The sequence below is a fragment of the Leptinotarsa decemlineata genome, unplaced genomic scaffold (assembly GCF_025532065.1).
Source record: "Leptinotarsa decemlineata unplaced genomic scaffold, Ldec_3_MD MMD2_tig00001064_RagTag_RagTag, whole genome shotgun sequence".
Taxonomy (NCBI): domain Eukaryota; kingdom Metazoa; phylum Arthropoda; class Insecta; order Coleoptera; family Chrysomelidae; genus Leptinotarsa; species Leptinotarsa decemlineata.
Window position 1 is genome coordinate 6,122,980 of NW_027412558.1, and position 15,776 is coordinate 6,138,755.

A 15,776-nucleotide genomic window follows, 5' to 3' on the forward strand; every position below is an offset into this window, starting at 1 on the left:
TCCTAACATGGATTGGATGATAGCGAGTGAAAATCGATCGTTCAGTCTGGGGCTTGAACCACCGACCAACACGGCGGTCGGTTTGAGTGGATAATTCCAATACTTGCTCAATAATATGAATATGGAAAATAGTTGAGGTTAAAGTAGTGTGTGACAAATTGATTATTGATGTTTGGATGTTTCTGGGTTGTTGATGAAAAAAGCGTAATCGGCTCAATTTGATTGTTGAATCATGGTTAATGGTTACCTATGTTGAAAACAGTAGGATTTTGGAAAATTATAGACTATCGGTTCAGTTTTGAATAGAGTAAAAGAAGTAGTTGAAGAACCAAAAAAAATATTTTTGTATGTACTAGAACTTATTTTCGTTTGTCTTCCAAAGAAAGAAAGAAAACAATTAATTTCAAAATGAACTATTGAACTCCGAGATCTGACTATTTATAGGTCATTCGAGTTCTTTCACCTATCCCCTCTTCCCTCTCACTGCTTCATTGGTTTTAGCGGGAGATGACCGTTTGACGGGAGTTGGTCATTTTTCGCTTGATTAGAGGTGTCCATATGTTACGTATCTCTACGCTAGCTTGACTGAATGCATTGTTGAACAACATAAACGCGGCTTCTTCGAATTTTCACCTAAACTAGTGGATTTGCTGGTTTATCCTCGTTGTGTGTGTTTCTTGGGCACAGCAATGCGAACTTTCAATGGCCTCCTCTCCGCACTCGCAGGGCATCCGGTAAATGCAATTCTTGGAATCGCAGTCCGTGTTTGGTGGCCTGGTTTTTATGAGGCTGCTATGGATAGTGTTCCCAGATCTGAAGCGGGTCCTGATGTTATACATGGACCCAATTCTCCTCATCCTTTCCGATAACCCTCTGATGTAAGGAAGTACAAGTACTGGCTGTGGCGACTTCTCTTCCTCGTGGAGCTCTTGCTGTCTAGTCTAGTCATAGCCTGTTCTACCATCACTCTGGAGTAACCATTCCGTTAGACAATGGAAGCCCGAATTGATGAAATACACCACGAAACATTGCAACCACCTTCAAACATTTATCAGAATGTAAGTACAATTTGATCTAGTAGAACCGTCATACACTGATAAAAACAATACCATTTAACGAGTTTACTCCAATGGATTTCTTGCATATAAATGCCATGTGGAAAAGTAAATTAGCAGATACAGAGGGTACCAGATGGATCATCCACTGAATCGTACCATGAAAGAAATTTGAATTATTAGACATTTGACAACAACTATAATTACATCAAGGCAAATCTAGTAACTTGCTTAGACCGATTGGGTTTTGAATTTTCGAATTTCGAATATTTGAAGTCAAAATTTCGAAATTGAAATCAAAATTTGGAGTTTGAAATGGAAATTTTGAAATCAAATTGAAAATTTCGACTTTTGAAATCGATTTTCAGACTTTCCAAAATACAAGTAATAAAAATATATAACCCGTAGGACCTTTTTCCACTCTTCAGTACATGTACTATCATTCTATAATGATAACCTTCTGGAAAGTAACTTGAAATTCTCATTTACTGAAATAACTAGTGATCATGTCTGGGATGCTCTGAAATCGCAGGCATTGGGTTTAGATGATATTAGTCTGAAAATGATAACAATTGTGTTGCCTTTCTGCATAGCGGAAGTAAAACACATTTTCAATGAATCTTTGAGAACAGGTACATTTCCTGAATTGTGGAAAATTGCCAATGTCATTCCGATACCTAAAATATCCACACCTAAAAGTTTTAATGATATTCGTCCCATATGCATCTTACCTACATTTTCCAAACTTTTTGAAAAAATACTTTCTCTACAGATCAGACAATACTTGGATTTCAATAGTATCTTACCAGAAGTACAGTCTGGCTTTCGTTCGAAACATGGTACACATACGACTCTATTGAAAGTTATAAATGATATATGTACTTTTGGTGATAAATCTATACCGTCGATCCGAGTTCTCCTGGATCAAAGCAAAGCCTTCGATCTTGTCAATTTTCAGCTTCTTCTTGCGAAATTAAAATTCATAGGGTTTCAAGAAAGAGCTTTGGAATTAATGAATAGCTATATCCGAGGTCGATCACAAAGAGTAACGCTTGATAATAACCTGCTATGCTCAACCCTTAAAGAGACTATTTCTGGAGTACCCCAAGGTAGTATTCTTGGGCCCTTATTATTTGTAATTTTCATTTTTTATTTTCCATCATGTTAAAACTTTCGTCAAGTTCACCTATATGCCGACGATTTTCAATTATATTCACTTTGCGATTTGACTGATTAGAAAACCATGTGAGCATTATTAACGAAGATCTCTAAAACACTCAAGATTATTCTGGAAAACATGGCTTGCGTATCAACCCAAAGAAAACTGTTGCAATCTGCTTAGGCCCTCAGAGACAGACTTATCAGATCAAATAACATAGTCTCAGAATGAATCAAACGGACATTGAATGGGTTGACTCCACGAAAAATCTCAGATTGATTATCGATTAAAACTTGAACTTCAATGACCATGTCCAAAATATATTTAAAATAGCGTTCTTCAAACTGAAATTACTTCAAAAATTTAAATATCAACTATCAACCGAAATGAAACTTAAACTAGTCAAATCCCTCCTCTAACCACATATAGAATACTGGGCTCCAGTGTATTATAATTTTCTACCGGAATATAATCGACAAAAGTTGCAACGCGTTCAAAATTTTTGTATGCGTTTTGTTTGCTGTGTACCTTATAGAGAGCACATTACTCCTTTTCTGATAGGAATGAGAGAATTGAACATAAAGTGTAGAATGGAATATCTGATCACAATATTTCTTTTTAAACTCATCAAAAACAAAATACCCTTGTATTTATTAGAGCTTATAGTACGTCGTTCTAATATCCATAGCATCAATACCAGGTTCAATAATTTCAACATTCCAAACCATGTTTCATCTAAATACGAAGGATGCATTTTCTATCTGGCACCGTTATTTTTGAACAAGATAATTCCTTTCCTGAATTCATCTTTATATGAAGTGAAACATCATTTGAAATCAACTTTGTTGACCAGCATGGAGTAATATATTGTAGTATAGTGTTTTCCTTTACTTTTCTGCAAACTGAGATGTATTTATCACATTCTTTCTTTCAATTTTGCCGCTGAAGAAAATTGAATTATATTAAGTAATTACCTTATTGCTCATAAACGTTATTTGTATTACTTAGCAGGAGGGGTGGAAGATAGCCATTGGCTAACCCCTACCTTTTATGTGTAATTTATGCACAATAAAGCTATTATTATTACTATTATTATTATGTATATGAATGCAAGTCTAAGTCCAAAAGTGCAAAAAATTTACATGATCGGTATACCGGCGTGCACATAGCCGCTGACTGCGTAGCCGAAGGGGGCCTCCGTCGAATTTGAGATGTTGACGGGCCGTTTTGGGCCCCTCAAGTTCTTCGTGCTCCGCTTCTTGAATGACAAGTCGGCAAGTGTTGGCCCCAGGATGCAACCTGGAAAGATAATATATCATCAAATTTGTGTCAGAGGTCACCTATATATGAAGGCTCATTTTTGGTTTTCAAGAAGAACTCAACAAGCTTTCAGCTGCTTCCATATTATCATTATGAATTTGAAAATGATAAATTTTCTTTCATGAATAGTATTACTTATTACCCACAACTGAACCACTGTTATATCATCACAATATTATAATTTTTCAATAATGTACCATTTAATTGACATCTGCAACAATAAATCACAACACAAAAAAGTTTTGTTTCGGGGTTGGAATTAGATGATTTTAATGTATTTCCACGTGTTAAAACCGAAAGTGACCATAAAAATTATATATTAGCTCTTGTTTTCAAGATATAGTATCATTATATTATATATATGTATATTGAGTTTTCAACAAATGAAATATTTCATCACCAACAGTTGGTACACATGTTTGTTTACATAACACCCCTCTCATCAGCTGTTCTTAAGTAGTAAACATAACCTATGTGAGTTTGTCAATTGTACGCACGTGGTTGCTATTGAAATTATCGTGTGAAGTTGATTTTCAAATTAATTTAAGTGCTGATCTGAAATGCCTCGAAAGTGTGTGAATTCTGTCGATAGCTTTTGCTATATATGTGGTGAAATAACATTTAAGGCTCAGAAACGTAAAATGACACCTATCGTTAAGGCAGCCTATGAACATTATTTTGGTGTGAAAGTTGGGGACCAAGATAAATCATGGGCTCCTCATATATGTTGTAATTCTTGTTTCGTCATATTGCGAGAGTGGCTGAAAAATAAAAACCGGGCAATGGCTTTTGCAGTACCTATGGTTTGGCGTGAGCCTACCAATCATACAGACGACTGTTATTTCTGCTTAACTCCTCCCATTAAGCAAGGTTTATCTATGAAGAAAAGAGGAACGGTTAAATACCCTAATCTCCCATCTGCTCTTCGGCCTGTACCACACTCAGACAATTTACCAGTCCCTTCTCCACCCCAAAACTATGAAATTTTAGAGGAATGTGATGAAGACTGTTTAGAAGGAGCAACCCATCTTTCTACATCCTATGACCCTGATTTTGAGGTAAGCGATAGGTCTAGTGATCCACACAGAATTAGTCAGGCAGAGTTGAGTGACCTTATAAGAGATCTTCGCTTGTCTAAGGAAAAGGCTGAGCTGTCAGGGTCGAGACTACAACAGTGGAATCTTCTAAAACATGATGTGAAAATATCTCAGTACAGACAGCGTCAAAATGATTTGCTTCCTTTTTTTGAGAAAAAAGAAAACCTCGTAGTTTGTTCTGATGTTAATGGTTTGATGGACTGCTTGAAGTTGGATCACACTCCATCTGAATGGAGACTGTTTATAGACTCTTCAAAACTAAGCTTAAAAGCTGTACTTCTGCATAATGGAAATCAGCTACCCTCTATTCCTATAGGTCATGCAGTTCACATGAAGGAAACGTATATAAATATGAAAACACTTCTCCAATCAATCAAATATGAACAACACAAGTGGCACATATGTGGTGATCTGAAAGTCATTGCTATACTCCTAGAAATGCAATTAGGGTTCACCAAGTACTGTTGTTTTTTGTGTCTGTGGGACAGTCGGGATAGAAAATCTCACTATACAAAAATGAACTGGCCTACACGAGACCTAAACCCTAATGAGAAAAATGTAGTTTACGAGCCTCTTGTAGATCCTAAGGATGTTCTCCTTCCCCCATTACATATTAAGTTGGGACTAATGAAAAACTTTGTGAAGGCCATGGACCAGGAAGGACAAGCTTTTAAGTACTTGAGAGCAAAGTTTCCCAGGTTGAGTGATGCTAAAGTCAAGAAAGGCATCTTTATTGGGCCTCAAACCCGTGAAATCGTAAATGATCCTGCTTTTGACATGATTTTAACAGGAAATGAAAAAAGAGCCTGGGAAGCCTTTAAGGGGGTTGTACATGGGTTTTTAGGTAACAAAAGAGATGATAACTTCACAGCATTGGTTAAAGAGCTTCTTCAAGCTTACCACCAACTTGGATGCAACATGTCCTTAAAAATGCATTTTCTTCACTCTCATCTTAATTTCTTCCCACAAAACTGTGGAGCTGTGAGTGACGAACATGGAGAAAGATTCCATCAAGACATTGCCTTAATGGAACAGAGATATCAGGGCCATTGGAATGAAGCAATGCTTGCAGACTACTGCTGGTCTGTGTGTAGGGATGCTCCAGAAGTGTGTTATAAAAGACAAGCTAAACGACAGCGATCTTACAATAAATCGGATGGACCTAATTGAAATTTGGTGGTACAAACTTCTTTTATTTGTCAAAACACTAAGAATAATGTTTTTTTTTATTAATTTTGTACTTAAAATATTCTAAAAGAAACATAACAATATTGTTTTATGTACTTTCACTTTTCACGTATAGTATAACTACTCTTTAAGATTAGGTACTGTGTATCTCAGAAACCAGAGCTGATAAAAATTTTTCATTATTATTTTCGTTTTTATCACACCAAAATTAGTAGAAATTGACCAATTTAGTGTAGGAAACATTCAAAAAATATTTTTTTGTTGTGTTGTGAATCTGTATATTAGTTTTCTGGATACAAAAAAAAGTAATCACTTTTAACAAACCAAGGACATATCAGCCAACTATAAAAAAGAATTCACGTTATCTCGTTAGAAGAAACACAAATACTTTAGAGTAAAAAACATTCAAAATCACTACTCAATAGTATGTGGTAGTGGAAATTCATGTAAATATACATAGGAAGAAAAAACTAACATAAATGAAATCCGACTACCTGTTGTTTGCATACGAATGGGGTAGGACTAGTTTCAATAATGTAGTATAAGCTATAAGAAAGACTGAAATACTTAGTCCGTCGCCTCTTCTCAAGTTCATTTGAGAATAGTTTAATAAATCGAAACCGGCCTTAACAAATGAAAATCTCAGTAAAAATTAGACGAAAGCTTTTTTTCACCCTCAGTGACTCTTACAATGACTCATAGCAAAGCTATAAGTCACTGTGAGAATACTTTTCTAAAGAAAACACACACAGAGTGAGTAATAACTGTATCAAAATGAACCAACTTGCCTCTGTTAATTGAACAAATGTTTGCTCTGTATTTCATTTCAAGTTCTGTATTCCATTTCAGTAACATTCACGAGGGTGGAAATGAAATTTACATGTAAACAATAATTGGGTCATTTCTAATTACAATTTTCCAATGATAACATTATTTTTATCAGTGTTTTCACAGGTAGGTCGAATTTAATTATTTTGATACGTTATTCTATTTATACTGTATCAAACACATCGCATGCTCGAACTTCTCATTACGCGTGAGAAATACAAATCAATCTTAATGTTCAATTGCCAATCTACAGAGCATCATTTCATTTGCGACGTATTTTCTTTCTAAAATGACTTACAATATTTTTAAAAAGATGGTAACGTCCATTGAGTGCGATTCAAGAAAAAAATATTTCTTCCACAAAAGCTGAAGAACTGTGATACGATCCAAATATTAGGTTAGGTTAGGTCTAAAGTGAGTGATTCTGTTCGACCCTCCACCGCAACCCGCAACGGTTTATTGTGGCTCACCACTATTTACACTTAGACGACAAAAGTCGTCATCTGGTTACGACGACATTACAGCAAACATTTTGAAAAATCTCCCAGATAACTCTTGACCAATATTATTAATGCATCATTTCAATCAGGAAAATTTCCTGATTTCCTGAAGGTATCATTGGTAATACCACTATATAAAGGAGGAAATCAGGACGACCCCTCGCATTATCGGCCTATTTCCCTAATTCCCACATTAGGAAAACTTATAGAAGAACTAGTCAAGCTGAGGATAACTGTATTTTTGTCAAAACATAAAATCATCAATGAAGAACAGTTTGGCTTTCAAAGTGGTGAAGGCACTAATAATGCAATTTTCTCACTCATGGAAAAAGTTTATACTGGAATCAATAGTGGCGAGGTTGCTGCTGCAGTATTTTGCGATTTCTGGAAGGCTTTCGACTGTGTGGATCACGAAATACTGCTGAGGAAGCTTCCTTATTACGGTTTCAGAGGAGTGATACTGAGCTGGTTCAGCTCATATTTGTCAGGTCGTAGCCTGATGATGGAAACAAACCACCGCTCAGAAATTGTAAAAATACATAAGAGTGTACCTCAGGGTTCAATACTAGGGCCAACATTGTTCCTCATCTACGTCAATGATTTGACAAGTATAAATATTTCAGGGAAATTCACACTATTTGCAGATGATACTACCATTCTTTGGCAATCGGACAATGCAAACGATTTAACTAAAATCATATCCAACGATATGATGACAGTGAAAAATTGGTGTGATTCAAATCGTCTTTCTCTAAATATTTCGAAAACTAATATAGGTACTTTCAGATGCGAACTATATATATATATATATATATATATATATATATATATATATATATATATATATATATATATATATATATATATATATAGATTATTATCGAGTGTGTATGATATACATCAAAAGGGGGAAATTCGTGGACAAGACACTCAAGAAATATGGAGGCAAACCGCGGACACGTGTTTCTGGCTATTGGCCTCATCAGCGTGGTGCAGCCAATTGCAAAGATGTACAACAACTGGTTACCAAAAATGAAAAAACATCACATATGCACCGTGTCACCAACAGGAGCTAACCGCACATTTGTGGTTTCAATTAGAAGACCCAGCATTCCCAGGCATCATCTAACATCACCACGTAGGCAGCTATAGCTACCTGCGTGACTTCCGGGTCCAGGATATAAATACATAGATATAGATTATTATCGAGTGTGTATGATATACATCAAAAGGGGGAAATTCGTGGACAAGACACTAAAGAAACATGGAGGCAAACCGCGGACACGTGTTTCTGGCTATTGGCTTCATCAGCGCGGTGCAGCCAATTGCAAAGATGTACAACAACTGGTTAACAAAAATGAAAAAACATCACATATGCACGGTGTCACCAACAGGAGCTAACCGCACATTTGTGGTTTCAATTAGAAGACCCAGCATTCCTACGTGGTGATGTTAGATGATGCCTGGGATGCCAAATAATAAATAGTTCTTGCAAGAATAGAAATCAACAAAGTTGTCCAAAATAACAAACTTCATCTTTTCAGTTTACTATAGATGCATGTAGACAATATTCCAATTATTCCTAGAAATGAGCTAATCCATGAACATTTCACCAGAAATAACCTTCAACTTTATCAGCCACATAGTAGATTGACAGTATGGAAGAATCACCCCATGTGCTGTGGGATTAAACTATATAATAAGCTTAGTAATACCATTAAGTCCTCAAACATCAATGTCTTTAAAAGGAAGCTTAAGGTTTTTCTATTGCAGAAAGCATACTACTCTGTGGATGAGTTTCTCCTTGAATCATAATCATAATTTGATTGTAGCTTAGTAATTTTATTTTTCTTTAAGTTATGCTTTGTATTTGTTTTTTTATGATAGTTTGACCTGTTGTATGAGCCAGTATTTTATGATGATGTTTGCCTAATGTGATTGTAAATGAAAACTGATTCAATAAATGTTTGATTGATTGATTGATTAAAACAATGTGGTCAAAAACAAATTTCATCAAATTCCATACTTCCGTTAGAATTTCAATTGGGGCTTCAGGAACTTCAGAAACCCAAAACTTACATTTGGATTATCAAACGAGAGTCTTCAATTCAATCAGATTATCTTCAGAGTAAGTGAAAAATCTATCAGCTTAAAAGACATAAACTTCTTTAAAAATAACATAGGCTAATTATTTTTTCATTCAAAGGCCAAAAATCACCAGAATGAAGCTCCATAAGAAAATACATGGGATTTCGTGCTGAAACTCTTGCAACTATATTACTTCATTGCACATTTACAACATAAAATGAACCTACATACAGAATTTCAGTCTCCGAAAATATAAGGGTATAAAAGATCTGTGACGAAAAGGTAATTTCCATATGGGAACGCGCCCCTTTCATCCCCACGAGGGTCGCCCCAGTTGGAATATTTGAAAATCCTTCTTTAGTGCGCATCTAAGACCTAAGAAGCACCGATATACTGAATTGAGGCTTCCTAGGACTTACCAGTGCGGAGAAACAGAGATGATCGAGTGAGTGTAAGGTGAGTGACTTTCTCATTTATAAATATAGATGGATATGAGGAACGAGTTTTATTTGGGTTCATTCCATGCCGAAGGTGCCAATTTTACCATTGAGACTAGACGTTTTCAGTGACATCTCAGAGGAAGACAACTGTTGTTTGATGAATCACTGATTCTGGTACTCCTGGTGCCTCTCTTGAGGTTGATGAGGGAGACATATCTCTAGATTATGCTCTGTTATTCGGAGTTTATGGATGGATTTTTTTCAAGGGTTTTGAAACGTTTGAATTTCATTACTTCAATTTCCACATCAACCCCTTCATTTATTTTGAAATAATCACTAGAGCATATTTTCACGAAGTTTTTGTTTTTTACATTCTATCTCCCTAATAGTAATATATAGCCACCCATCTATCTCTTAAAGCGTTGGGTTTTGTTTGAAGTCTTGAGGAGATTTGTCATCATTTCTAGAACTACAACAAAGCACGTAGAAATTTTTACGTGATTCGTTGTGAACCATCCTAGTCATTACAATTCCACTAACTAGTCCTGTGTTTATGTTTGTTTCAGTTTCACCACAATATCGATGTAAAAGTAACCGTGAAGTTGATATTTTGGTTTCAAACCTCTTGGGAAATATCTCAACTGCACTAACCCTGGAGTGGAATTATACCTTTTGGGTTCGGAAAGCGCCTGAACAATTTTATACACGCTGTCATAGATTAAGCAGATGTTTTCCCTTTCTGAGATAATATCACAATTCTCCACTTCTACTACAGCCATTTATTGAAGTATCCTGGGTGTACCGCTTGTCAACACTGGTGGCCTATGTTCTTCTGAACCACACACTAGTTCCTGAGTATGACCTAGACATCATTGAAATTGGTGATACAAGGAACAAGAGGTTGATAATGCTATTAAGACACTGAAACCCAAAGCATCCATTGGAATCGATGGCATCCCAGCCTACTTTATCAACGCTTACTATGACTTTTTAAAGCAACCACTGACATTGACATTCACAAACAACACACTTGATTTCTTTCACTGCTATCTATCCAACATAATACAGTTCATACAGTTCAACAAGGTATCTTCCTTCAAATTCACCGCTACTTCGGAAGTTACGCAGGGCTCGATTTTGGGACCTCTCCTTTTCGTGTTATTTGTCAATGACATTTCTCGGTATATCGGGCATTCTTAATTTCTCCTACATGCCGATGATTTCAAGCAGTTTAGAAGAATCGGAAGCGAAACAGATTCTGATATGCTTCAAGATGATCTCAATAATCTATCTACTTACTTTTCAGTATCTGACCTATCTCTCAACGAATATAAATGCAAAATAATGAGTTTCACACGAAAGAAGTCACCTACTATCAAGGACTATTTCATTAATCATACCAATTTACAGAGAATCAATGAGATGAAAGATCACGGGATCATTTTTACTGGTGTGTTCAGTTTCTCTCAGCACATTGAATACTCAATATCCGAATGTTATAGAAAAATGAGCTTTGTCTTAAAATCTAGCCGTGAATTCAATCACGATACTTTTTTGTTACTCTTTAACTCCATTGTTCGTTCTAAGCTGGAATATGCTTGTGTCATTTGGAATTCAAAGACCTTTTTATATACTGAAACTATAGAAAAAGTTCAGAAACGATTACTGAGAACACTCTTTTTCAGAAAACACAATATTTGGCTTTTATTTATATCGTATTCTAGCCAATTACAAGAATTTAACATGCAACCATTGAAAGACCGCCGTGAGTCCTCGAAGGTAATTTTTGTTTATAACATTCTTAGAAAACTGAAAGTACCTGAAATTCTCAATACTATTGATTTTATTGTACCTGACGTAAGACTGAGAAGAAGAGATAATCTATTTCGTATCTCAAACAATTGGTCTCCTCTTCAACAATGGCGAGGAACTGTGAACTGGATTTATTCAGTATTACAGAGGGACAACTCCTCCGAATGCTCAAATGTGTCTGAATCTTTTTACGGTTATTTTATTATTTATTGTTTTATATTGTTATATTTTATATTGATTTTAACTGTATCAATGGTACTCAATGAATACTATATGTAAGGAACTTTTGAAAAAAACTATGCATCATGTAAGTGAGAACCATTCTGTTTGTTGTTCAGTATAAATGAATTTCTATTCTATTCTATAACAATTGGCACTTTTACCACTTCATCGGCTTTGACACTCCAGAATGAACTGGTTAATGGGACTCTGCCTCGTTTACAGAAACCCAGTATTTCTTGCTTGTTTTGCTGCCCAAATACTCTATAGATGTGACAACGGGACAACAGGAGTTAACTCTATGTCCGAAGTCTTTTTAATATCACCAGCAAGGCACTACAGAACATTGCTTATGAATTTAGAAGATTCGTAGAAGGAATGCTCTCTACGGAAAGAAGTCACAGTAATCTGTGACTTTTTCCAGTGTCTTCAGATGAAAAGTGGTAATACTGATGAGGTGATAGACTTCCATAAACATCAAGCGGTCTTTGGTTAAAACACCACAGAAATTTCCATACTTCTCTACGGAATATATCAGAGGATGAAGCCTAGCTTTGCAGCGCTTTACGGTTTCTCTTCTTCAACCACCTTGTATCCAAGTATCTGAAAGCTGACTGGAGCTCAAAGTATTATTGCACCTGGTACACGTCCCGTAAATTTTTTTCAACAATCCATTTCCAGACCTTCAAATGAATTTTTACCAAGTGTTGATTTTAAGAGTTCAGAATTTCTTTTCCACATCAGAAAGGAACAACTTGGAATAATTAAATTTGACGGATAATCTTTGTAGCACTGTTAGATTTTTATCAATATTTTGGAGTAATCAACAATATTTTCATTATTTTTATGTTTTTTTCTACAGTTACATCATATTTTATTCGTCATAAATGAAATATTATTCCCTTCGATATCACATATATCCAAATAATCACTTTCATACGTTATTTCATTTTAATTTCAACAATGTGTTCAATGAAATTTCAGAAAACATTTGTCGTTGTGATGAAATATTGTTATCAATCCCGAATGAGCTGTCAAAATCCTTACGAAATAGATTCAAATGAAAATTTATGAGCCACAAATCATGAAAAACTCGTTCGCGGTAGTTGAAATGAAACTGTTTATGGTATGCTAAAAACAGACAACGGTTCGTAATAATACTCGCATAAACATATGCATCAACACCGCCAAATGAAAAGAAAACGACAAAAACATTAAAACTTTGTTTTCATTACAATGGTTATGAATTCGCCCAACAACTACAAACATATACAGCTACTAAACTTTTTATATTTCGCTGGGCGAGATTGTCTCTATTTATAAAACACAAAAAACTGAATTGGAATAATCTGCACCGTGTTTTTTTTATTAAATGCATCTACATTGAAATTCAGGAAATGAGAATTCTGTAATTTTTTTCTATAACTATAGAAGAAAGTATTCTTGTTGAATAAGTTGCCAAAATGATCTGTAACTCACAACCACCAACCAGACAAGCTCAACCAGATTCATAAGTCTCCACCTTGAGACCGATCACAGATGAGAAAATTCATAACTTCACAGTTGTTCAAATTGAAAGGGTTAAATTTTTCGAATCATCTGAACAATTCGTTCAGGCCAGTCCCAACTCCCTACACTGTAGGATAATGGACTGACAACTATCAGAAAACAACTACTGCCCTGGCTAATACCACGAAGGGTGTTGAATTATATTCGACAGGTGTCAGAGCAGAATTCTTCACTGAAGTAATTCCTGCATATGCTGTTGGCGATAAAACTGCCGCAATAGATTTTCAATTATTGGAACACACTTGCAGACCGGTTTCGGGCTGTTTGGCCACTCATCAGTGCAAGGTAGTGATCACCGCTAAAAATATAATCCAAGGCAAGTGTCTTACGGAGAAACATCAATGTCCACCAGTGAGGATGACAATGTTCCATGTAAGTGAAATTTTTACCTTTCATTTAGTATAATTTTGTGGAAATCCTGTGGGAATCAGTTCCATAACGAATGTTTGGATAACAAACTGAGTAGATGAATGTGTTTTTGTATAATTCAATGTATATATGAAAGAAGCAGTTTCAGGGGGGCTTTTTCCAATTTGTGTGAAAGTAACTTTTTTGCTTGATTACACATCTATGTGGAAGAGCTTCATGAAGCAAGAGCCGGATCGATCTCTCTACGAAACCCTCCAGGAGGGGATTGCAGCTAGACAAATGGTTCTTATGCAGATTCTGTGGAATATGTTCTTCCTTACGAATCAGTAGAGAGTTGTCCTGTAGCATTCCACAAGTTTTGTTCAAGACGAAAAATTTCAAGAACGAGGTTTTAATAATGAACGAAAACGAGAATGATTCCTACTTATTCAACAAACTCAAGCACCTGTTCATGCAGCTGCAGTTTTGTAAGAATGTATCATTTTACCCACCAATCGATTTCCTGGAGTATTTGAAGTTCACTAGATTCTTGTCAGGACAACATGAGGATTGTTCCGAATTCTTGGATTCTTGTTAAATACTCTTCGTGAGCAAAAAATAGCAGAATCAATACTCCTGACCGCTCTGGATTGAATGTCTGTCTCGTCTTGTGTTTGTAAATATTTGCTGGACAAATTCTCACTGGTTTACTTTATAGTAAATGTTCGAGAGGTAGCAAAAACGTATGTGAATATCTGGAACTTCAACTAGCGTTTCCTATGACTAATAACCAGTTCGTGTAAAGCTTATTGTCGAATCATCTGAAAATGGAAATTTCAATAACACTTATGATCTTCAAACATGACTCAACATCTGATCTTCATACAGTCAACTGTATGACTGTGGTTCTGGCGTTGAATTTGGTCATTATAACGCCTTGGTAAAAGACGAAACGTACTGGTTTGAGTTTGACGATAGTCGTGTCAAAAAGTTTTCTGGCGATGTATTGAATCTGTTGGAGCCTCTGGAGACACCCTACATTTTGTTTTATGAAAGAGAGGACATTAGTATATTGAGAATTCAGATGATGTGGAGCTGCAGGTTTTTTCGGGTTTTTCTGTAGTCAAAATACCAAACACACATATTCCTTTTAATAATTTCTTTATGTATAGAGTTCTTTGAAAGATTCCCAAATTTTAGGTATCAAGATGAAGTAGTAGAAAGCCAAACATTTTGTTACACAGTTGTGTTTGAACTATTTCGATTTATTATATTCAGTTTTTAACGAATAACAGGAATGTAACAGTGGAAACGAGTGTATTCAACCACAAATTGGTAATGTAGTGAAATGAGTGGAATTTCACCTTTCAACAAAATGAGAATAATCAAAAACCTAAAAAACTTGTAAGTTTTTTCTAGAAGTAGTTGTCAGGATAGTGAACTTCATTAATAGAGGTAAATTTATAGAATTGACTCACATTATTATTTTCTCCTTTCCATGTTAAATCCCAAATGCAGAGAATATTCTCCTTTCGTGGCATGCATGAAATGAAATGAGGGCTACATAACCTTCAGAGAAATGTGGATTCTAAGTGGATCGCAGGGCATTCAGGATCCACTTTGTGGCTTTACCGCTGAGAGTAGGTGCTACATGAAATTCTCACATACCTCGGGAATATTTCCTACGAAGAGCTTATTTCTTATCTAGTTCGGGGATTCTCCCATAACAAAATGCAGATTGGGAGAAAATTGGATTGGAAGAAGGTTAATTTACAGAAAATACAAGAGGATTATTCACAGAGTTCGTTCTATCGATTTTTGTTGCTGTTCAACCTCCGAAAAAGGGAATTTCAAATGAAATGAGAATTGGAAAATGTTCGTTAATTTTAAAGTAATGAGAGTTTTGACATATGGAACAGTCTAACAAAGGAATTGAAGTTTGACGGTGATTGACAACATTTTACGATGAATTTCATGAGTTCGGACTTACATCGTCTGATATACAAAAAGAACGAATACAAATGAAAAATAAAGAAAATAGCTGAAAATAACAAATATATTGATCAAAACAGACCTGAAATGGAATTACAGTGGAATAAAATACGAGTAAAGTATAAAACAATGAAAACAAAGGATATGAATGAAGAATTAGA

At 35.4% G+C, this 15,776-nt stretch overlaps 1 protein-coding gene across 5 annotated transcripts in view; it reads right to left on the reverse strand.

Moving 5' to 3' along the window:
* LOC111505907 (uncharacterized) overlaps positions 1–15,776 on the reverse strand; it is a 151,126-nt gene that overhangs the window by 84,126 nt on the left and 51,224 nt on the right. For 4 of the 5 annotated variants that reach the window (XM_023160807.2, XM_023160823.2, XM_023160832.2 and 1 more), the window contains exon 2: positions 3,357–3,513. The gene's annotated coding sequence lies outside the window, so the exon portion shown is untranslated. The remainder of the gene's footprint in view (positions 1–3,356; positions 3,514–15,776) is intronic. The other variant, XM_023160815.2, reaches the window with a different exon arrangement.